This window comes from Macaca nemestrina, chromosome 8 (assembly GCF_043159975.1).
Source record: "Macaca nemestrina isolate mMacNem1 chromosome 8, mMacNem.hap1, whole genome shotgun sequence".
Lineage (NCBI taxonomy): Eukaryota > Metazoa > Chordata > Mammalia > Primates > Cercopithecidae > Macaca > Macaca nemestrina.
Genome location: NC_092132.1, coordinates 17,065,748 through 17,087,706, shown reverse-complemented (window position 1 = coordinate 17,087,706; position 21,959 = coordinate 17,065,748). Strand labels below are relative to the sequence as shown.

The 21,959-nt window shown below is 40.7% G+C and overlaps 1 long non-coding RNA gene across 1 annotated transcript in view; it reads left to right on the top strand.

The window, feature by feature from the left end:
• LOC139355749 (uncharacterized) overlaps positions 1–19,079 on the top strand; it is a 38,169-nt gene extending 19,090 nt beyond the window's left edge. Inside the window, exon 3 of the long non-coding RNA XR_011606741.1 lies at positions 13,840–19,079. This is a non-coding gene — a long non-coding RNA (uncharacterized lncRNA). The remainder of the gene's footprint in view (positions 1–13,839) is intronic.
• The last annotated feature ends 2,880 nt before the right edge of the window (positions 19,080–21,959 follow it).

The following is a 21,959-nucleotide window of genomic DNA, read 5'->3' as shown; positions in this document are numbered from 1 at the left end:
AATTTAGAAATGGCGGGAATCCTCTTGACATTCTAATATTTCCATATGGCCAAAGATTTTAGCTCTAGTTACTATGTTTCTGCTTTGGAAGCCGTGGTCTCAAACCAGATCTCTCTCCTGAAGGATTGCCTCCTTTAGCCAGACTGATCCTTCCCCATTCAAGGAGAAAGGGGACAGGCCCAGGAGGAAATATGTGCCTGAATGACAAATTGCATGAGTCAAAGACATTTATGAAAATGACAAACGCTATTTCAGAGGAGGAAGGTGGTTGCTTCTGCTTTCTTTTTTCTTTTGAGAATGGGTGGAAGGCCTTCAGAGATGGTGCTGAACACAGCACTTTGCAATGAGTAACATTTCAGGGATAATATTAGCATTAATGCTTCCTTTGGTTCCTCAGTTTTGGAGAATATTAGTAACTGGGGCCAATCCAAAGCACTGTGTGGATTACTGAGGCATAGCAAAAGCTACAAGGATTTTCATTGCATAGATTCTTTACCTCCCTGCCTCAAGACATTTAGTGTGATATGAGATTCTAACAAAAGGCAGAGACACAATGCCTTATACTAAGTAGGCACCTAATTGCTATTGATTGATTTATCTCAATTGTCAGCATTCTTACAGACCATTCATTTATTCATCTGCTCATTAATCAAAATGTACTGAGGTAATACTATCTGCCAGGCACTGTGTCCTTTGTATCAGTGTGGGCACAAAAGAGGAAGTGATCAGTTATCCTCAAGGCTGTGGCAGGGACAGGCTTTCAGAGGAGAAGACATCTGAGAAAAGTTTCAAAATAGGAATAGGAATTTGCTAGGCAAATGTTGGGGGAGGGTATTTCATCAATGGGGAACAGAGTTAACCAATGTAGGAAATATAGGAAGAGGGGCAAGGTTGTGAGGTTGAAAATCATGGCCCTGACTGATTGACTTGACCAAATATTCATTAGAGAAATATCTCCTTTAACTCAAGTCAAAACTGAGTTCATTGAGTTGTCAATTTACTCAACAAACATTTATTCAACAACTTTGCGCTGCGCTAGATGCTAGCAATATAATGCTGACAAGTTTCTAGTGGCAATTTTCCTAAAGGCTCAGTAGACACTATTAGAGCTTAACCTGACAGTGATTACCATTATATTGGACACATGTCAAAGCACACCTCTATTTACGGGACATCTACTGTGGGGACAACATTCTTCTGCATGTCCTGCACAATGCAAAGGAGAATTTTTTTTTTTTAGACAGAATCTTGCTGTGTCTTCAGTGACACGATCTCAGCTCACTGCAAGCTCTGCCTCCTGGGTTCAAGTGATTCTCCTGCCCCAGCCTCCGAAGTAGGTGGGATTACAGGCACCCGCCACCATGCCCAGCAAATTTTTGTATTTTTAGTAGAGATGGGGTTTTGCCATGTTGGCCAGGCTGGTCTTGAACTCCTGACCTCAGATGATCCGTCCACCTCGGCCTCCTAAAGTGCTGGGATTACAGGTGAGAGCCACTGCGCCTGGCCGCAAAGGAGAATTTGACATACTCTTTTGCTACCTTCTCAAAATACAAATTTAGATTTCAAAGTGACTCATTGTTTTATCTATTGCCATATACTCTGATTAAACTCTGTGTTCTGAGAGATAACTTATAAATGCCTTTGTAGGAATTATAGTCATGGCTTTAAGTGTAATCTTGGGTTCAACTGTTTTGTCCCATGAGGAAGAAGTGACTTGCCTGATGTTACATGATGAGAGTTATCAGATTGTGAAGGAGAACTAAGGCTGCTGATATATATGACACTACATTGTATTGCCTCCATGAATAAAATATTAATGTCACCCAATCAGTTCGTAACCAAAACCACACTGGGATCGGCTCTGAGCTCACAGTTACTGTGATTGTATCTTCTGTCCCCACCTACCTCTACCTCCTCCCTAATTCTAGAGTTTAAAGGGCAGTAAACTCAATTTTGAACACGTTACCTTTGGACTCCCTCAGTTGACTGTCTGATCTTTTGTGCAGCTGTCACTTTTCCAAAAAGACACACTCAACCTCACTCTAGAATCTTCATTGGACAGTCCTTTCACTTGCTACTCTATGTGTCTTTTTCGGTAGACAAAAACCACAAACCCAGATAGGCAATTGGGGATTAAGGGCAACAGTGGTTTGGGATTATTTCGGCTAATTGCTATCCTATGTGAAAGATTGCATCATCTCTGACAGCTGGCATGAGTAATCATCACTGTTTTAGCAGTAAGTTTACACCTTCTGTGTGGTAGGGACTGCCAATGTTATTTTGACTGGTTTATCATCAGAGTGGTGAATGTGAAAAGCTTTTGTATGTATCCCATTGGTGGTTGTGACAATTAAATACAACAAAGCCATCACATTCTTACTATCTGCCTGTTTATAGTATGCATTTGATTTAGCTTGGCTGTTTTTACTTTTTAGACTGTGTATTTCTGACCCTTGCAAACATCACACCCTGTGCCATTATTTTCTGCTGTTAATGGCAGATTGGCTGTGATGCCTTCCTTTCTTCTGTACTGGGGTGGAGGGTTGATGTGATTTGCATATAGTTACCCAGAATGCTCTGCCAATGATCAGTTCTCTGCTGGCTGGGAGACTGAGCTCGGGAACAAGCTGCAAGGTCTAAATGGGCTTTTGGATATGCTGATTTATGTTCTCATTTATACTCATGTGACAAGGATTGACCCCTGATTGTCTTAGCTGGAGTGGAAAAGGTCCCTGGACAGGGGCAGGATGGGGAATTTGATGTCCATATATATCCACTTTTAGAGTTTTAGAGTTCTTTGGAAATAGGGATTTTTTTTTTTTTTTTTTTTTTTTTTTTTTTTGTCTGTCTCAGACTGCCAAGTAGAAACCCAGAGAAGGAGGAAGTTAATTCACATTCTTACTTTTTTCTAAGGGCAAAAAAAAAAAAAAAAAAAATGCACCGACTCATTTTCCATCTCTGCTTGGGTCATCAGTGTGCATTGTGAGCCTGTACAAAGGCCTTGGAGGGGGAATGCTGCCGAGAGCATCACCTTTTGTGTCTTCCTTTATATGAAATGTGCCACTTCCTCACTAACCCCAGCTCTGGGCTCTGCCTCTGCTCTCCTCATGGTGTGTTTATGGTGGATTCAGCATTCTGGGCCACACAGGGAAGCTACGGGGGGTGTCCAAGTTCACACATCCCTGCATTCCAGGCGAATGTTTCTGACATTGAGCAATGGTATGGCTCTGCCAGATTTAGGTCTGTCTGATTGGAATGCAACCCAAAAGGAAAGTCCCGGAATGATTCAAACACTCACCTCCCCACAACCCCTTCTTTTTTTTTTTTAATTCCTTTTTAATTCTCCAATGACAAACTCAGCCCAGCACTCTCACTGACCGCATGGCACTTGTTGGTGCTGATAAGTGCAACTTCCCAAGAGATAGGAATGCAAATGGTAATATTTTGTTGAGTCATGTGTACTCTGCGGCTCTTTCCCAAACATTGCATCAGACCTGTAATTGGCAGCTCCCAGTACTCTGCTGGATGACATCGAACGTCCAGGAAAAGCTCAGTCCATTTCTCGAAAAATGTAGTCTCACTCTCTCCATCTGACTAGCTGTAATATCCTGTTCCTAAGGAAGTAGAACCCCTTGGGGGAGCAAGGGCAAAACCGGTTTTGCAGATAAGTTTGAAAAATATGACCACCAGAGTGGTCTCTTAGCAACAAGACAGCTGATGGTATCCACTAGGAAAAAAAATAAAAACAAAAAACAAAAACACAAAACAAAACAAAGAAAACATAGAACATGTCGGGGAGCCTGTCTGAATTGTTGCCTACAGCGTGATTTATTTAAACCTCCACTACATTCTTGGATGTGAAGACCTAGGAGTCAAGTCATGGGAGCTTTCCCTTGCCCTTCTCTTGACCTCCATGAGGCAGATAGAGGAAAATCTCGGAATGAGAGGAACTTTCTTCCTCTTCAAGAGTCTGCGTTATCCGGGATGGCCATTTCCTTTGACCTCAGGAGTAACCACTTGAAAACTTGGACACATTTATAGAAAATTTGAACTCCTGGGATGCAGTGCTGGGAAAAGCACAGGGCTGAGGGGCTGGAGCTTGGGGTAACATGGTAACAGTCTCTCCCTCCCTGTGGGAGCACTGGCAGGAAATCCACTGTGCCCTCGTCCCCACCCAGGGTTGATTTTCTCCACTGCAAAGTAAGGAGATTGAATTAGATCTTCTCCGTCTTCTCTTAAGGTACCTTTCACAGTGAGCCTATGGGGGTAGTGGTATGTGCATGTATGTGTGTGTGTTTGTGTGTGTATGGTGTGTGTGTATGTATTTATGTAAACTTTATATTATATCATGTTTCAATTCAATTCTCCCTCTCTCTTTCTCTTTCTCTCTCTCTCTCCACAGAGCTAAGTGGTACCACAAGAATTCAAACCTAGATCTAACCAAGTTTGAAATCCATGTTCTCAGTTCCTACCCTATGCTGTTATGATCTACACAGAGAGACACTACATAGCTAGTATTTTGTTATATCTGGTGAACTTTCTATGTTTATCAATTCATAGGAGTAGAATTGGGAGTGTTGGCATTTAGAACATGATATCCCAAAGTATGGCACCATGGTCTGCTGAGTATTTTGAGCTGAAGGACATAGGGAGTTCATAGAAGTGAGATCCTTTTGAACTTCTGCTCCCACTCCTCTTTTTTGCCCAGAACCAGCCACAAAAACTAGAAAAAAACTTTCTCCCACCTTACTGGGGAGGAGCTGGCCAAAAAGAAATTCTCCGCCCTACCTTACTGGATAGTAGGTCATCAGACTCCCATTTCGGAGGAATCCTACCCGATACCTGGGAGGAAGAAATGCCACACAGCGAGGCCAAGAAGAATAGGAGCAGACAGATCATGCTGAGTTGCCCTCTGTTACCAACAGATCATACCCTCTTGCCCGATCACATTTCTACATGGCGGTCCATTCTTCACTGAATCTAAGCATAAAACTGGATAGTTTTCTGTAGGTCATTGGGTCTTCATTTCTGAAGGTTCCTATGTCACATCAAACTTTCATTTTAAAAAATTGTCATGCTTTTCTCTTGTCATCCTGTCTTGTTATAGAGGTGCCATCCTTATGACGAGGAAGGACGAGGAAAGGTATCACACCTTTGTGCTCCTACAGGAAGTTATAGAGGACCTAGGGGTTAATAGAGAAACCTGAGTTCACATTCTTGCTCTGCCCCTGAACAGTTATGTGGCCTTAGGATTCTTTACTATGAAATGCGAATAACAGAGCCTATCTGATCAGGTTGCTATGAGAATTAGGTGAAATGATGTAAAATACCTGGCACAGTGCCTATAACCTAGTAAGTGCTAAATAAAGAGGAGAGAGCTTCAGAGAGACAGAGAGGGAGATGAAATATTGATAAAGTATAGGTTTCCTGATGACAGGAACTTGCCTTATTTATCCTGTAGCCTCAGCACATTGTGTGGTACACTGAAGATGATTGTGTTTTCTGAGTCAAACAGATGACACACACACACACACACACACACACACACACACACACACGATAGAGTGATGAATTCCACAACTCTATGTTGCTGGAACTTCTTAGTAGAGCTCTGCATTTTAGAGCAATGCATCACAGTTAAAATAACCAATGTGATCTGACTGTGGTTATTTCTTTAATTATTTAAAAATATCAACAGTTGCTTTTCAAAGCACTTTGATTTTTTTTTTTTTGGCCAGATTTTGTTAGGGTGTTTCTCTCTACCACCACTCTTTTTCTTGAGCACTTACTGTATATCAAGTCCTGGATCAGGTGTCTTATATTGATTGTTTTATCATTATTCCTAATATCCTCCTAGCAACTTTATCAGATAGGTTTTGTAATTTCCATTTCACAACTGAGGATCTTGAAGCTCAGAAAGTGTGAGTCATCTAAGATCACACACCTGGTCAGTGGCAGAGAAAGAATTTGAACCTACATCTCCCTGCTTATTAAAGCTGGGGGTGGGGGAGGGGCATTATTTATACATCTTTGGTCTTGATAATTAAGCTCACTCCTTTGGAAAAAACTATTTACTTCCCATAAATACTAGAGAACCTGGAGCACTTCACGTTTTTCTGTCACTGAACTAATTCATTATACCCTATCTTATTTAATCCTATTAATGACCCTGCAAGGTAGGTATGAATTATTAGGCATAAATTTCAGAGAAGGTAATTACTGATAAGGAGGTTAAGTAAAAAGCCTAAGTAACTGGGATTTAAACTTAGGTAGCCTGACTCGGGAGTGAGCTTTCCTCATAAGAGTGATCCATTGATTTTATTCATGCCCATGAGATTATGTGGTCTTCATGCACTTGGGGAGTGTGATTGTGGCTTATCTAGAACTTAACTTCTGCTCTTTTTGGAGGTGCCCATCACCTCCTTCTCTGCCCTGAGAATAAACAATAGAAATTGAGAATACAGAAGCTGTAGAACCATAGGCCAATAGAGTTTAAAACTTGAAAGGCTTCTTCAAGAGATCATCTAGTCTAATAGTTTCCAACTACGAGGCATTGCTTATTTAGTGGCTTATAAAATCAATTTAGTAGTTCATGGCTGACATTCAAAAAATAAGGTGAGTAGAATAGAAAACATGAGATTGTGTTGTACTTAGGGTGAAGTAGTCTTGAGAGCAGTAGTTTCAATTATCTATATGTTAGTGTGTCCTGGGTCACTATGTAAAATGCATTTCTTCCTGAGGGTTATGTTTGCGAAAGTTTGAAAAATGTTGACTTCATCCAGTGTTTTTCAAATTTTATTCCATGGCATCTGAGGAGGCTTCCGATATCTTATGTGAGATAAGGATGGAAAAAGTTAAGTAGAAAGAATTTCAGAAATGTCTTCTTATGTTTATCTGCCTTTCATGTTGGATTTTCATAAAGTATTTTATCTTAAAAAGAAGAACTTTACTGAAAAAAAGAAAAAAAAAAGTTCAAGAGCCACTGATTTACCCCATTGGAATTGTGTTGTTTTGCGTATTGATTCATTCTTATATAACTTCATGAGGTAACCAGGGACCAGCTATGTGCTGGTGGCTGCCATAGTATATGCAGGAAGGCTAGAAAATGTGTATATCCCTGTTCTTAAACTGTTGATAGAACCAATCTGATATCAATTTTTTGCTTACATCAGCTATGATAAGAAAATACATGAAGAGGTTATTCAGAATATGGCAATTGATTTAAAAAGAAATCAAAAGATTGCTACAAGAAGAGATGTGAAGGGATCAAAGCTGGCTGAAGCAATGGAGATGAAATTGAACTTGAAGGGTTGCAATTTGGTTCTAATCAGCTGCATAAATACAAGTGTAATATGAATTTAGTTGACAACAGTTCATGATTAAAAGTCTTAAGGTTGTGGCTGGGCGTGGTGGCTCACGCCTATAATCCCAGGATTCTGGGAGGCTGATGCAGGCGGATCATGAGGTCAGGAGATCGAGATCATCCTGGCCAACACGGTGAAATCCCGTCTCTACTAAAATACAAAAAATTAGCTGGGCGTGGTGGTGCACACCTGTAGTCCCAGGTATTCTGGAGGCTGAGGCAGGGAAATCGTTTGAACCCGGGAGGTAGAGATTGCAGTGAGCTGAGACCATGCCACTGCATTCCAGCCTGGCGACAGAGCGAGACTCTATCTCAAAAAAAAAAAAAAAAAAAAAAAAAAAAAAGAAAACGAAAAAGAAAAAAAAAGTCCAAGGTTGTTTATTGACTTCTCTGTGAGTTAACAGTGTGGCATGGGCCAAAACCCAAGGCAAGCTTGGTTACATTCAATGCATTCATGAACATACAGTACAGAATACTCCTGTTGTGGAATTGCAGAAATGATCACTGTACTTTCCAGCTTCTCCTATATGAGGTTCAGTCTGTTTTTCATTCTGGTTTGGCCCCATGACTTGCTTTGGCCATTAGAATATGGTAGAAGTGAGGTTGTGTGTCACTTGAGCCCATTTGTCAAACATGCAGTCTCCATTCTCAAACCCGTGGAACCCTGATACAGCCATGTGAGTAAGTCCTGGTTAGCCTTCTGGAGGAAGACAAACAGTGTTGAGAGAGATCCCACCTGTCCTAGCCCAGGTCACCCTAGACCAGCCAATCTCTAGCTGATATGCAGCTGATGCAGACGCATGAATGATTCCAGCTGAAATCACCAAGCCCAATCCAGACCAGAATAATTGCCTAGCTGACTTCTAGGAGTGTGAGCTAACTTTTGGAATGTTTTGTTAGGCATCGAATCCTAACAGATGGGCCCATTGTCTTGCGCTGGCAAGGCCACTCTGGAAGACAATACCATGACCACATCTGATTGCTAAAAGCAGTCACAAATATTGGCTACAAATGTTTACAAACTAAAATGTGTTCAGATCAGGGTGGGGAGAAAGGTGCTGAAAACCAAGGAGTTGAGAAAACTTAACTTGAAAAGTAAAGATGTTTTTAGGAACATGAACTCCACCTGCTGAGATCCAAAATTAGTAGGAAAAGTGAGTTGAATAATTTGTAACTTCTGTGGTTGGCTGAATATTTCACTGCAATTCTTGCCCCATTGCATCCATTTTGTCATAGCCTTGTAACAGGCAGCATGTACTTTCCTTCTCCTTTACTTTGGGATTAGATGTGTGGCTTGCTTTGGCCAATGAAATGTAGGTATATGTTACAGAGTGCCAGTTCTGACCCTATAAGGAACATCTCATGTTTCCACTCATCCTCCTATACTTCTGCTATCACTGTGATAACCTAGCCCACTTGGCCCACTGGTCCCAGATAAGGTGAGAAATGTGGAGCAGAGCTACCTCCCACCACCCTTCAGCATACTCCAGAGCCTTCCCAGCTAGCCCATACCTTCGTAAGTGAGAAATTAATGCTTATTGTACATGCCTCTGAGGTTGTGATAATGATTCTTAACCAGAAATAGTTGGCCAACATACTGCTGAGATTAAAATTAGGATTAAAAAAATATAAAATAATTAGGATCAAAGAATAGCTGCACCAAGAAAGCAGACTTCTGTTGCTTTTAAGGAGGAATCTCTTTGCCAAGGAAGAAGAACTGGTAAAATTAGGAAATCTGTATCCCGAGGGATGTTCAACCATCAGCAAGATGTACATAGTCTTTGTAGCTGGAATGAGAATCAGACCTTCATTTCCCAGTGACCAAGATATCAAGTAATCTGGGGGATGAATAGTAGGTCATTTCAGCTGTGTTTCAGCAGAGAGGGAGGATGAGCATAGGAGCTTATGTGTGTGTGAAGGGAAGGTGTTGCTTAGAAGAAGCAGAGGCTGGGGGAGTTTTGTATGCTTCACCAAGGTGCTGGCCTTTGATTTAAACCTGTGTGCATTTGTTATTCAATCTCGAATTCCTCCCTCTTACCAACAAGTTCTCCTCCTGAAGATCCAGTTTAAGTCTAATTTTCTCTGTGACAATTTTCTCTGACCTTTCTAGCCTACAGAGACCAATGCATTTCTGAGGTTTTTTTTTTTTTCTTTTTTTTAATCTTGGCTGTAACTTATACGCTGTCTTTGCTTTTCTTTGACTTCTTTTCCAGGCTGAGTTAGATGTTTTCCATGTACTCACATAGTGTTTCCTCAAATTAAAAAACCTGTTACTCTGATCATGATCTTGTCTCTTTCCTTAAACATGTGAACTGGTAGAAGGCCAGGAGTATGGCTTATTCACTCTGGTGCCCCTGTATCAACCACAATGCCCAGCATGCCATAGGGCCTCAGGAAATAGTTCTCGAATGAGTGGACATGGATTTCTTTTGTCTTTCTGACTCAAGTATAAATTCCTTAAAAGGCTACTGGTACTCACATTCTTATAGTGTTCCAAGGCCTGTGCATTTATTCATTCAACACATATTTGATGAATGATCCTTACTGTGGCTTACAAAGTCCTATGTCACCTGGCTCCTAACCATCTCTTTGACATCATCTTGTGTAACTCTCTCTCTGAATCACTGACCTTTGCTAGCCACATTCATTTTTCTCAGTTTTTTAAGCTCTTAAAGTTCTTTCCCATCTCAGGGTTTTGTAGTTTCTTTGGCTACAATATCTTCCCCTTGATTTTCTGTGGCTTCCTCTTTCTTGTCATTCAGGTTCAGTTTGAAGGGCTCTTTTTTTTTTTTGAGAATCCTGTTCTGAATACCCAATTTGAAGTATCATTCTGCCTCTCTCCATTACCTCTTTCAGTCTCAGTTTTCTGCATGATATGCCTCACTTTCTGATAATTTCGCTTTTTCCTTCTTTTATTTCTTTCTCTCTTGCTCCCTCCCTCCCTCTCTCCCTTCCTTCTTTTCTTCCTTCCATCCTTTCTTTCTTCTAACTTGCTTATTTATTTAATTGATTGTCTTTCTCTGTTAAAATGTAAGCTTTATAATAACAGGCACCTTTTTGGTTTTGTTCACCGCTGTGTCCCTATTGTCTTATAAACATGTTTTGAATGAATAAATGAATGAATATGAATCTAGCACTTAGATGAATGCTAAGTGCTAGCATTGGGAATAGAGAGGAAAGAATTTAGACAAAGTTATCGTCTTTGAGTATTTTACAATTTTTGCTGAATGATCAGTGTGCAAATGATAAAGCAAAATGAGCAAAAACAAAATAAAAACAAACAAACAAAAGCAACCAACCAACCAAACAGCAAAACAAAACAGACTGGATTGCATGTAGCCCATCTGATGTACTTAAGCCTCAGCTTCCTGTGCAAAATAGGAATAATAACACATAGTTTGCAGGGTTGCCGTGAGGATTAAATGGGGAGTGAACAGGCAGCAGCATATCATTCCTAGAATATCATACCTGGAATTCAGCAGGTGCTCCCAGAATGGTATTCTTCACTCCCCTGCCTCATCTACCTTCTGATATGTGAAATAAAGTAATTAAGAAGCTCATATTGGTCTCCCATCTGAACCACTTCAGAGAATTGCACTCCAATTCCAAGTATGACTCCTAGATTTAAATCCAGTTATGAAAATCTCTCTATCCCAAGTTCTTCAGAGTGTTAACAGTGGAGGTGGAACTGATTATAGTTCATTTGTGTGGTATGTACTTTGATTCTTTCAAAGCCTTTGTGTGACCTGGGAAGTCTTGTCAGTTGCTGTTCCACCGCAATGTGGTGGGGAACTATGTGATAATTGGCTAAAAGCCACTGAAAAAGCATAAAGTGTCTGGAAATGCTACAGACAGGGCTGGTCTTCTGCAGAGGTGCAGTTGACAATGCTGGCGTTTCCTGAAACACCACCATTGAAGAGTCAGTCCTTTAGGTTATATCATTGCTAGATAAAACAAAACACATTTTAGTAGTGATTTGCATGTTAATACAAGTTTGCTAAATAGCAGGGTTTAGTTCTAGACTTTTAAATAGATCTTGTTCAGCCCTGACATTCAAGACAATTGAAATATTCTGTGAGCAGAACTCTGACCACGACTATAATAAGGTTAAGTGAATCCATATTTTGGGATAGTTCTTTCTGAGGCTGGGTGGCTGTGTCTAGTGAAGAGTTCCCACAGAAGCCCTGGAGAACGGCAAGTTTAGCCACTGGGAGGGGCAAGGTCAAGGGCAGTTACACAACAGAACTCCCAAAGTTAACTCATATCTGTTCCTACTGTTCCTAATCTATTTCCCTCCCTCCTCCACCTACACGGATGTGCCCTTTAAGTATTTATTTGCCCACCTTTGTAGTGTGTGGTAGACTCTGTCTCAGAAGTCAGCTCGATCCCTTTGAAGGTGTTTACTAATTGAATCAGGCTGGGAGGTTAGGAAAGTTCAGATATATTTATCCTGTGTAAAGTAGTCCCTGGACCCAGGACCCTAAACAGCCCCAGGGAGGTCAGCTACAGTTTCCCTCCTTACTTTTTTTGGTGGAGGAAGTCCTAGTCATTGCCCAATTAAGCTGATGCTGCTTCTTTTTCTGTCATTGGCTCCTGATACAGTTCTAAGACAGACATCAGAATGGCTGGAGCCAGAAAGCTAAATGCTCTTAACAAGTATGTTTATGGACCAGTTTCCCACACAACCGTATGAAATTCTCACTCAGTGACACAGCATCTGAGCCACAGACACTGACTCAAATACAATTTTGGCTTGGAAGGAAAAGTGCTGCTGTAGCAATTCACAGGTCATTTCCCTCTAATATTTTAAAATAATATTTGTTTCAGGAGAATCTGTGCATATGCATGGATGTACGTGTCTGAGTGTATGTGAGTAGTGCCTGTGTGTATGTGTTTGTATACATCTTCAGAAAAGGCAAAACACAATGTGAGGGGGAGAACTCCGTTGTGTTGGGTCTTAGGGCAGCCTCTACCTCAATGCAACTCCATTGTATTAAGTTCAGGCTCATTTGACTCTCTTCATCTGCTTTGTTCATTTTTACCGGTCTGATAGAGAGTGAGAAATAGCTGATCATGATTACATGAAATGTCTGGTTTTGGTCTCAGGGAATCCCCTTAGAGATTCTTGTCTTAAAGGTCTTAACTAGTTCCAACAGCAAGGCCAACCACTTCCCATTTCTGGAACAGTGGCATGAAGCACTTGGGGGTTCCTGAAAGCACCCTGAGAATCATGCAGTTAGCACTGTGACAAAGCTGTGGGTGCCCATGGGCTTTTCTAGGCATGGCCTTCCTCTCATGGACAGAGTCTGGAGCATTCTGCTTTCTGTATCTATGGGTCATCATTCACAGGGCTGCCATGTCCATAATCCGCAGTCTCTTGGTATTTTTACCATGAAGCTGGGAGCACCTTAACCCTGTAACCTCAATCCCTAGCTCTGTGCCCATTAATATAGAATAAATAGCTAATGGTGGTGTTTCTGGTTTAAAGGGCCTGCACTTTTTAAGGTTTTAATGAATACTCCCTAATTATTCTACAAAAAAGCTTTAACAAGTTCAAGTTTCTTTCCCAATAATCTATGGCAATAATTTCAATCTCCCCCTTCCCTTTTTTTAACTTTTATATGGTGAACTTGGCTAAAGAGAAGAATGACATCTCTGGGAACTTCTGCTGCTTATAGGAATGAGAGCAAAATCCTGGCATGACCATGATCCTTCAATGAGCACCACTGTGTTGCTCCATTCTCTCTGGCCACTCTAGTCTATAATAGTTTTTCTGTTTTTTTTTTTTTTGTGTGTGTGTATGTGTGTGTGTGTGTATGTGTGTGTGTGTTTTAAATTTTAGATGGAGTTTTGCTCTTATTGCGCAGGCTGGAGTGCAATGGCATGAACTCAGCTCCCTGCAACCTCCTCATCCCAGGTTCACTAGCTCAGCTCCCCAAGTACCTAGAATTACAGGCACCCACCACCACACCCAGCTAATTTTTGTATTTTTGGTAGAGATGAGGTTTCACCATGTTGGCCAGGCTTGTCCGGAACTCCAGACCTCAGGTGATCCACCTGCCTCGGACTCCCAAAGTGCTGGGATTATAGGTGTGAGCCATTGTGTTCAGCTATAATAGTTTTTGTGCATCATATTAACTCTGGGTTTTTGTTTTAAAAAGAAGCCTTTTTTTTTTTTTTTGTAGGAGAATAAGGCTGGATGGTGGGTTAGCAGGGTACTGGAGAAAAGGCAGTCAGTGCTACAGGTGAAGAGATATTCACCTCAGGAGTGCCCAGTGGGATGCAACCAGCAGTTGGGGCTTAAAACTCAAGCACATTTCTCAGGTGATAATTTCCAAGAAGTAACTACTTCTGGTTGAGGCTGCCTCTGGACTATCCCCAGTTTCTCAGTGGAACTCGGTAGTCCTGAATGAATCATAATAAAGAAGCATTACTTGTGGGATGTGGCCAACCTTTCTGTTCGGCTTTTATTGCAGAGCTGATGGCAGCAGCTGGACTTTACGAAAGTGATGGTGGCTCAAAGCCCTTCTGCTCCAGTGTGTCTCATAAAGCTTTTATGAAGCCTCAATCATCTCTTCAGCAGATCCTGTGTCATGAAGAAGGATGCAGAGAACATAAGGAGCACCCCATCGATGGTGCACCCCAGGTTTCTAAACCTTCCAGGGAGGGGAAATCAGCATTTTTGGCTCTGGCCAGAAAACCAAATTGCTGAAGCTATGGGACTTGTTCCGAACTGCAAGATCTTGTTTGATGGGAATGATTGTAGCTTTAGGTAATTCTGGGGCTTATTGGCCTGGGTGAGAGCTCCCTAGTGTCTGCTGGAATGTGATGGCTGTAAGATGCAGGGAGGAGAAATGGGAAAGTAGGGTCTTTATTGACTCAACAGAGCCTTGTAAAGAAGTACCAACTACATATATGCCGTCTGTGCATTTCGAAAGCAACAAACAAACAAAATCAATTTATCAACTCTTGGGAGAGAAAATGGATTATTATTCACTGCAAATTCTAGGTAAGCAGGAGAGTGCTATACCTTTGCAGAGAGAAAAGTTTTATATACGCTCAACTGTAGGTCCTTACTATAATACAGTCCCATCATGTATTTCCTGAGACATCTACTAAGGAGACTTCCTAGAATTGAATCTTTCTCATCTTTTTTTCTCTTTTCTTCCTCGAGTCTTCTGTGACATGCAATAATACAAAACAAAATACAGGTCTTAGAATAAATTTACCTGGAATCAAGTCACTGTGGAAAGTTGGGCTTCTTTGACCCCCAGTATTCCCGTCTGCAAACGAGGAATAATAAGACCTGCATTTCTCCAGTGACCAATAGTAAACTGAGCTTCAATTATCTAGTTAGAGAAAAAGTTAAATATTGCTTCCAAAGTTTAACACATGTTTTAATATTTTTACTTTCTGCTTTAAAAATATGCTTCTCATTTTCTTCCCCTGACTAGATCTTTGACTGCCAGAGAGATGTATAAGTATCTTGAGCTCCACTGGTAGAGTTATGAGTTCTTGAATTTAGAGGTTATTAGAAGAATTTTTTTCTACTGTTTTCATGTAAATTACTACTCAGGAAACAATGGTGGAATATGATCTTTATTTCTCTTTTATAGTGCCTTTTTCATTGCTTCCAAACTTTTCATAACTTTTCTACAGTTACCAATACCATCTTATGTCATCCAGACTGCCATTGCAATACACTCTTAACTCTTTCCATGCCAGCACATCTTATACATAGCATTCATTCATTCATTTGCTCACTTAGCAAACATGCTTGGTAGAGCTCGAACATTCAAGTAGGTGCTAGACATATTAATGAGCTCAAATATCTTCTTCAGATTCCCATCACTTGTCATATAAATGTCAAGGCCCATTGCCTATCATTCAGAAACCTCTGCATTTACTTATTTAAACCTGCTTTGATACCTTTAACCTATTTTTTTTTTCCTTTTTTTTCTTTCCTTTAAGAAATAAGGTCTTGCAATGTTACCCAGGATAGATTTTAACCCCTAGGCTTAAGGGATCTTCTGGCCTCAGCCTCCTGGTTAGTTGGAACTATAGGTGTGTGCCACTGTACCTGGCTCGACCTGCTTTTTAATTCTTTCTCTCACTACATGGTATTATGAACTCTCAACTCCAGGTGGACAAGTCTCCTCTTGTGTCTGTGCCTTTGCTTTGGTGGTCCTCTTCCAGGTGTGCCTGCCCATCTCGATTTCACTTGTTCAAACCTAATACTCAGTGGGAAGTTCACGTATTACTGCTTTTGTGAAACTCCCCTGACAACAAAGGTCCATAAGACCCTTGTTTAATATCTGAATTGATATAATTCAAACTACTAGTTATCTAAGCATATAGGAAAACAACAAGATTTCAAGATACTTAAATGAAAAGAGAGAAAGATACTGGTTTATCTGTTCTCTTACCCTCCATAGAATCTAATACAGTCTTACTCAACAAATACTTGCCTATTTATTGTTTAAGCCACCTAATAACACATAAAAATGGAAAGTGATTCGCTGTTGGGGCTATTCCAGTAGTTTATGGCTTCCCTCTTATTTATTTATTTTTTGGATGACTTCAGATACCAAGTTGGTTCAAACCCTTATCAAAAATGACATTTCCAACTTGGCTCCTGTGGAGTCTTCAATCCTTCTTCTGTCGTTGCTATAGAAATACAGGATTGCCTAGTCTAGTCTGGAGAGCACAGTGTCAGGTAGTGGAAAGAGTTGCAGCTTTGCACAGAAAAACTAGATTTGAGTTCTAATTCTCCCTGCAAATTGTTTGACTCTAGAAATAGCTTGCCTCTCTGAACCTCAAGTCCCTCTTCTATAAAGCAGAATTAATAAAACCTATTGCACGGCTGTTGTGAAAATAAAATGTGATAATATATGAATATAGTACCTATTTTGCTCACTTCACAGTAGGTGATTGCTAAATTATAGCTATTATTTGTATCCACCATGAATGCTATAGTGTTCTGCATCTTCTAGGGCTCTGGAAGAACCACTGAACTTACAGGGATGCATACCAGCCTCCTGTGTAGTGAGCTCTCCTAGATTGTAATTTTGAGAGCTGTCCAGCATGCAGACTCCTTCCTTGTTGGTACAGAGCCTCTTTCTTTTTGTAGTATGGTTGGAGAATAGTGGCCTCTACTTATCACAGATGTCAGAAACTTTAAATCCTCCCTCTTTTCATCCCTAGGTTGATAGAGTATAGCAAATGTCCAGAGTTTGGCCCATTATGTCCCTCTGCCACCTTATCTCCGCGATTTTGAATCCTGACTGTGTGACTCTTGCTTCTGGGATTTTGAAACCTGAGCGTATGTCCTAAAGCTAAATACTCATGTATAATTTATTCACAGCTCAGGCAGCTGCAGTGGTGGTATTCAGCTATGTTCTTCCTACGAGATCATTGTTGAGCTTCCTCGTCTTTAATCATCCAGACTGCTACGATTCTTGTTTTCTAAGTCTCCCGTTGCTGTGAACCTCTGATAAACTTCCAATAAATCACTAACCCCTCTTCCCCAATTTTTCTCCATATGTTATTGAAACCAAGAACTCAGAGTGATATACTACATGTCCCAGGTGCTTCATTCAATGACAGAGGATCCATGGTGCATTGGCCTACCCTTTGATCTCATCCCCATGACTGGCTGTAAGGCTTCGTGTGGTCTTCTGCTGTCATCATCTTTGTATCATAGTTTCCAGGGAATCCTGGTTTTTAAGGAATCCTGGAATCCTGGAGCCAGAAAGAATGTTGAGCTGCCCTCTAGCTAAGCCACTGGCTTTCCAGTCACCTCCTATTTTCACAGGATGGCATTTCTCGCCTTGAATTGTTTCCATGTTCCAGTTTTCCCCTCCTTCTTTAGAAGAATGGTTCAACCAATGGAATTCTGGCAACTTCTCTTTTCAACACCTGAACATGTTATCAGGAGACACAAATTCTCTTGTAACCTTTGCTGTCGATAGTCATTGTGTCAGCCGGTTCATCTCTTTGTCCTTCAGTCTTCTCACCTATAAACTAGGCTAAGTAGCAACAGAAGGTCATTGTGAGGGGAAAATTAAAAAATTGTCATGGTGGAATATTTTAACATTTTTTTAATTTAAAAAAATTAAATTACTGGAAGTAACAAGCAGATGATGTCCTGAATATTTTTCACAGAACAATGATAATAAAATGAACGGTAACAACATTAGGAAAGATGGGGTGACTTTTTGGTTTAACTATTAGCCATGGAGAATTGTGCGTGGAGTGGCAGTGAGGGGCTGGGGGCTGGATGAAAGCTACTGTTTTTCTAATCAGGTAGTGACCTCTTCTGGGGAAAGAAAGAGTCTAGCAGGGCCTCAGCATTAGGAGACATGTACAACGTTTGTACCAAGGCAACCAATGATAGAGAGGATGGTCGCCAGAGGAAGAAGCTCTTGTGGTAGATGTTTGCCCTGGGCAGCCAGGTGGAAAACAAAAATAAATGAACTGAAACTAAAAATCACTTTCTGGGTAGCCTTACCCAAAAGAGCCCTTACTGAGAGAGCTAATGAAACCTTGTGGACCTGTATATGCATTGTGGTGAGGTTACTATCTGTGCAAGCTGGCCATATTCAAGAACCCAAGATTGGTTTTTATGGAGAATAGTTCAAAAAAGGTCCAGATGGGAAATATATTTGTGTGCATTCCTAACTGGAAGAGAAAAGCACTCTTTCAGAGGGACAAACCAAGGTTCGAATGAATGGTGAGGTCTAGAGTGGCGAGTGACTTTTGCCCAGTGGTCCTTTAGGGGGTAGGAAAGGGGCAAGTTCCTATTGCGATCTTGTCAATTGAACTAGAGTAGTACAAACTGTAAGTTTTTTTTCTCTCTACTACACACCACTATATTCATCTGCTACTTAAAGATCTTGGAAGGAGGAAGAAAGAAAATCTCCAGGAAGTCTTCTGGGTGACTTCAGCAATAATTGCATTCCCCATTTCCAGGTACCTAAAGGACTTAAATTGTGCTAGAGAATGGAACATTAAATCAGACAGATTCTGCATTGAAAAGTGCTGCACGACATTACTGATTACTGAAGATACAAGCTATTGCTTCCACTTACACCAGTGGACAGCGAGGTGCAGGGCTGATGAAAATCATATTGTCTTATCTATTTTTGAATAGCATTAGAAGAATGGGTCTCAAAAGGTGATGGGACTTGCCCAAGGCCAACTCAGAAACGTATGGGCATAACTCAAGTTAGATCTGGGGTTTCTGACCATCTTTTTTTTGTTTGTTTTCTGTTAGCAGTCATTCCTCTTCCACCTTTCTCCAGGCCCACATTGCATATTAAATTGATTAGTCATATTAATATTAATATCACTTGGATATTAGATTGATTAATAGTATGGTAGGTATAATTTAAACAACTACCACATGTTAGTCTCTGTCCATTCATTCATTCAACAAATATTTATTGCATGCCTACAATGTGCTAGGCACTGGAGATACAATAGCAAGCAAAAATGATAAACTCAGCCATTGTCAAAAATGTCATCAACAAAGATATAACTGGCCGGGCGCGGTGGCTCAAGCCTGTAATCCCAGCACTTTGGGAGGCCGAGACGGGTGGATCACGAGGTCAGGAGATCGAGACCATCCTGGCTAACACGGTGAAACCCTGTCTCTACTAAAAAAAATACAAAAAAAAAACTAGCCGGGCGAGGTGGCGGGCGCCTGTAGTCCCAGCTACTCGGGATGCTGAGGCAGGAGAATGGCTTGAACCCGGGAGGTGGAGCTTGCAGTGAGCTGAGATCCGGCCACTGCACTTCAGCCTGGGCGACAGAGCGAGACTCCATCTCAAAAAACAAAACAAAACAAAACAAAACAAAACAAAACAACCCAAAGATATAACTAAAACTGTGCAATCTCTGAAGGCAAGAGATTTGACGTGGTAAGAGACTATGATGGTAGGGGTGGGGCTATTAGTCTAGGGAGAGCTTCCTGAAGGAAGTGAAAATTTTGTTCATGTGTTGATCAGGTCTAAAAATCTCAGCATCATCCTTGACTTCTCTCATTTTCTTACACCCTATATCCTATCCACCAGCAAATCTGGTTGGCTTTGCATTTTAAATATGTTCAGAATCCAGTTGCTTCTTACCACCTCTGCTGTCATCCTCCTTTGCCCAAACACTTCTTGTCTCTTGCCTGTATTGTTGAAATATGGTGTCTCTGCTTTCACTCTTGTCTATCCACGCTCAAATATATTTGGACAATGCTGGGTCAAAATAAATTTCCAAGTCTTGTTCTGCCACAGGACTTCTCAGAGGCTTTCACATAGTAACCAATGTACTGACTCTCCAAGAAGTGGGTGCAGTATACAGCATATTACACACATTCACCACAGGGACTCTTTTCTTATAGTGCATTTCACACAACTGCTGTTCCATGGAAGACATCCTGAAAAATACAGAAAATGTTTATGAAAATATTAATACATCACATAAAGGATTATTATTATTCCACAGGAGTACATGATGGGGAATGGAGCCACCTACAGCAGTTTCACGGAACAGGGAGTTGGGTTTACTGAGTCCTAGTTGCAGTTACCTTTTTCTGAGCTGTGTGGCGTTCAACAAATTATTTAATGTCTCTGGGTTTCCTCATCTGTGAAATGCAGACAATAATTCCTGTCCTGTCTACTTTTCCAGGCTATTGGAAGAATCAAATAAAATTAAAAATGTTAAAGAAAGAGCACCCCTTCCCTCCACTATACCAAGCATGAACTAAACCCAACACCATTACTGTGCTAGTGTGGACACTTAGAAAATCATTAGTATTTTCAGTTACACGATCTCTGCACTTAATCAATGAGCAACACATTAACATTTGGTTTATTTGTTTAAGCATCCAGGAGCAAAACCTAAAGAGTTGCTAGCTGTTGGCTGGAAATCAAACAAAACAAATAATTAATTGGAGCTAAGGCTGTGGAAAGTGCCAGCCTGTGACATGCATGGAAGACAGCAAGGAAAGCCTGGAGTGACCTGGACTGCATAGCAGAAAGAAAAATTCCTGCAGGGACAATGTGAAAAAGACTAGGGAGGTAAGAGAACCTGAAAATACAGCACTGTAGGTAGAAGGCTGTAAAACTGGAATGATGCTAACAAATACTTTATTATTATGTTAGCTGATAGCAGTGACATAATGGCCCACACAGAATCATTGAATAGCATTGGGTATGGTAATTCAGGGAGAGCCAATGGGGCAATGTGGAAACTCTAAGCTGGCAAAATTCTGTGGTTTTTGTAAAGTGCTTATCCAGAGTACATGGTTCATTCATGCCAGGTCAGCAAGAAGCAGCTGCAGATGTGATGCTGATTTCCCCTTTGGGCTAAACCTCTACAGAGTTCCCTTTTTCTCTAAGGCTTTTGGCTGTGACTGATGAAGTAGCCTTAGGCTCAGGATTCTAACACCCCACAAAAACAAAAATTGACAAACGAGATCTAATTAAACTTAAGAGCTTCTGCACAGTAAAATAAACTATCAACAGAGTAAGCAACCTACAGAACAAGGGAAAATGTTTGCAAGCTATGTATCCAACAAAGGTCTAGTATCCAGTATCTATAAAGAACTTAAACAAATTTACAAGAAAAAACCAAACAACCCCATTAAAAATGGGCAAAGGACATGAACAGACACTTCAAAAGAAAACATATATGAGGTCAACAGGCATATGAAAAAAAGCTTAATATTACTGATCATTAGAGAAATGCAAATGAAAGCACAATGAGATACCACCTTACACCAGTCAGAATGGCTATTATTAAACATTTTTTAAATGACAAATGATGGCAAGGTTGCAGAGAAAAGAGAAAAATTATACACTGTTAGTGGAAGTGTGAATTAGCTCAATCATTGTGGAAAGCAGTGTGGTGATTCCTCAAAGACCAAAACACAGAACTATCATTTGGCTCAGTGATCCCATTACTGGGTATATACCCAAAGGAATAGAAATCATTCTGCCATGAAGACACACCCACACATATGTTCATTGCAACACTATTCACAATAGCAAAGACATGGAATCAACCTAGGTGCCCACCAATGGTAGACTGGATAAAGAAAATATGGCATATATACACCATGGAATACTATGTGGCCATAAAAAGAATGAGATCATGTCCTTTGCAGGAACACGGAAGGAGGTGGCAGCCATCGTCCGTAGCAAACTAACACAGGAACAGAAAACCAAATACAGCATGTTCTCACTGATAAGTGGGAGCTAAATGATGAGAACACATGGACACAAATGGGAACGGCAGACACTGGGGCGTACTTGAAGGTGAAAGGTGGGAGGAGGAAGAAGATTAGAAGAAATAACTATTGAGTACTATGCTTGGTACCTAGCTGATGAAATAATCTGCACAACAAACTCCTGTGACAAGAGATTGCCTATATAACAAATGTGCACATGTTTCCTTGAATCTAAAATAAAAGTTTAAAAAAATAATAAAAATAAAAAGGATTCTGACGCCCCAGACTAACTTACACTCAGTAAATACATTTTGATGTATTTGTGGGCCAAAGCTCCTCATGGAGATGACAATGATGATGATGATGATGATGATG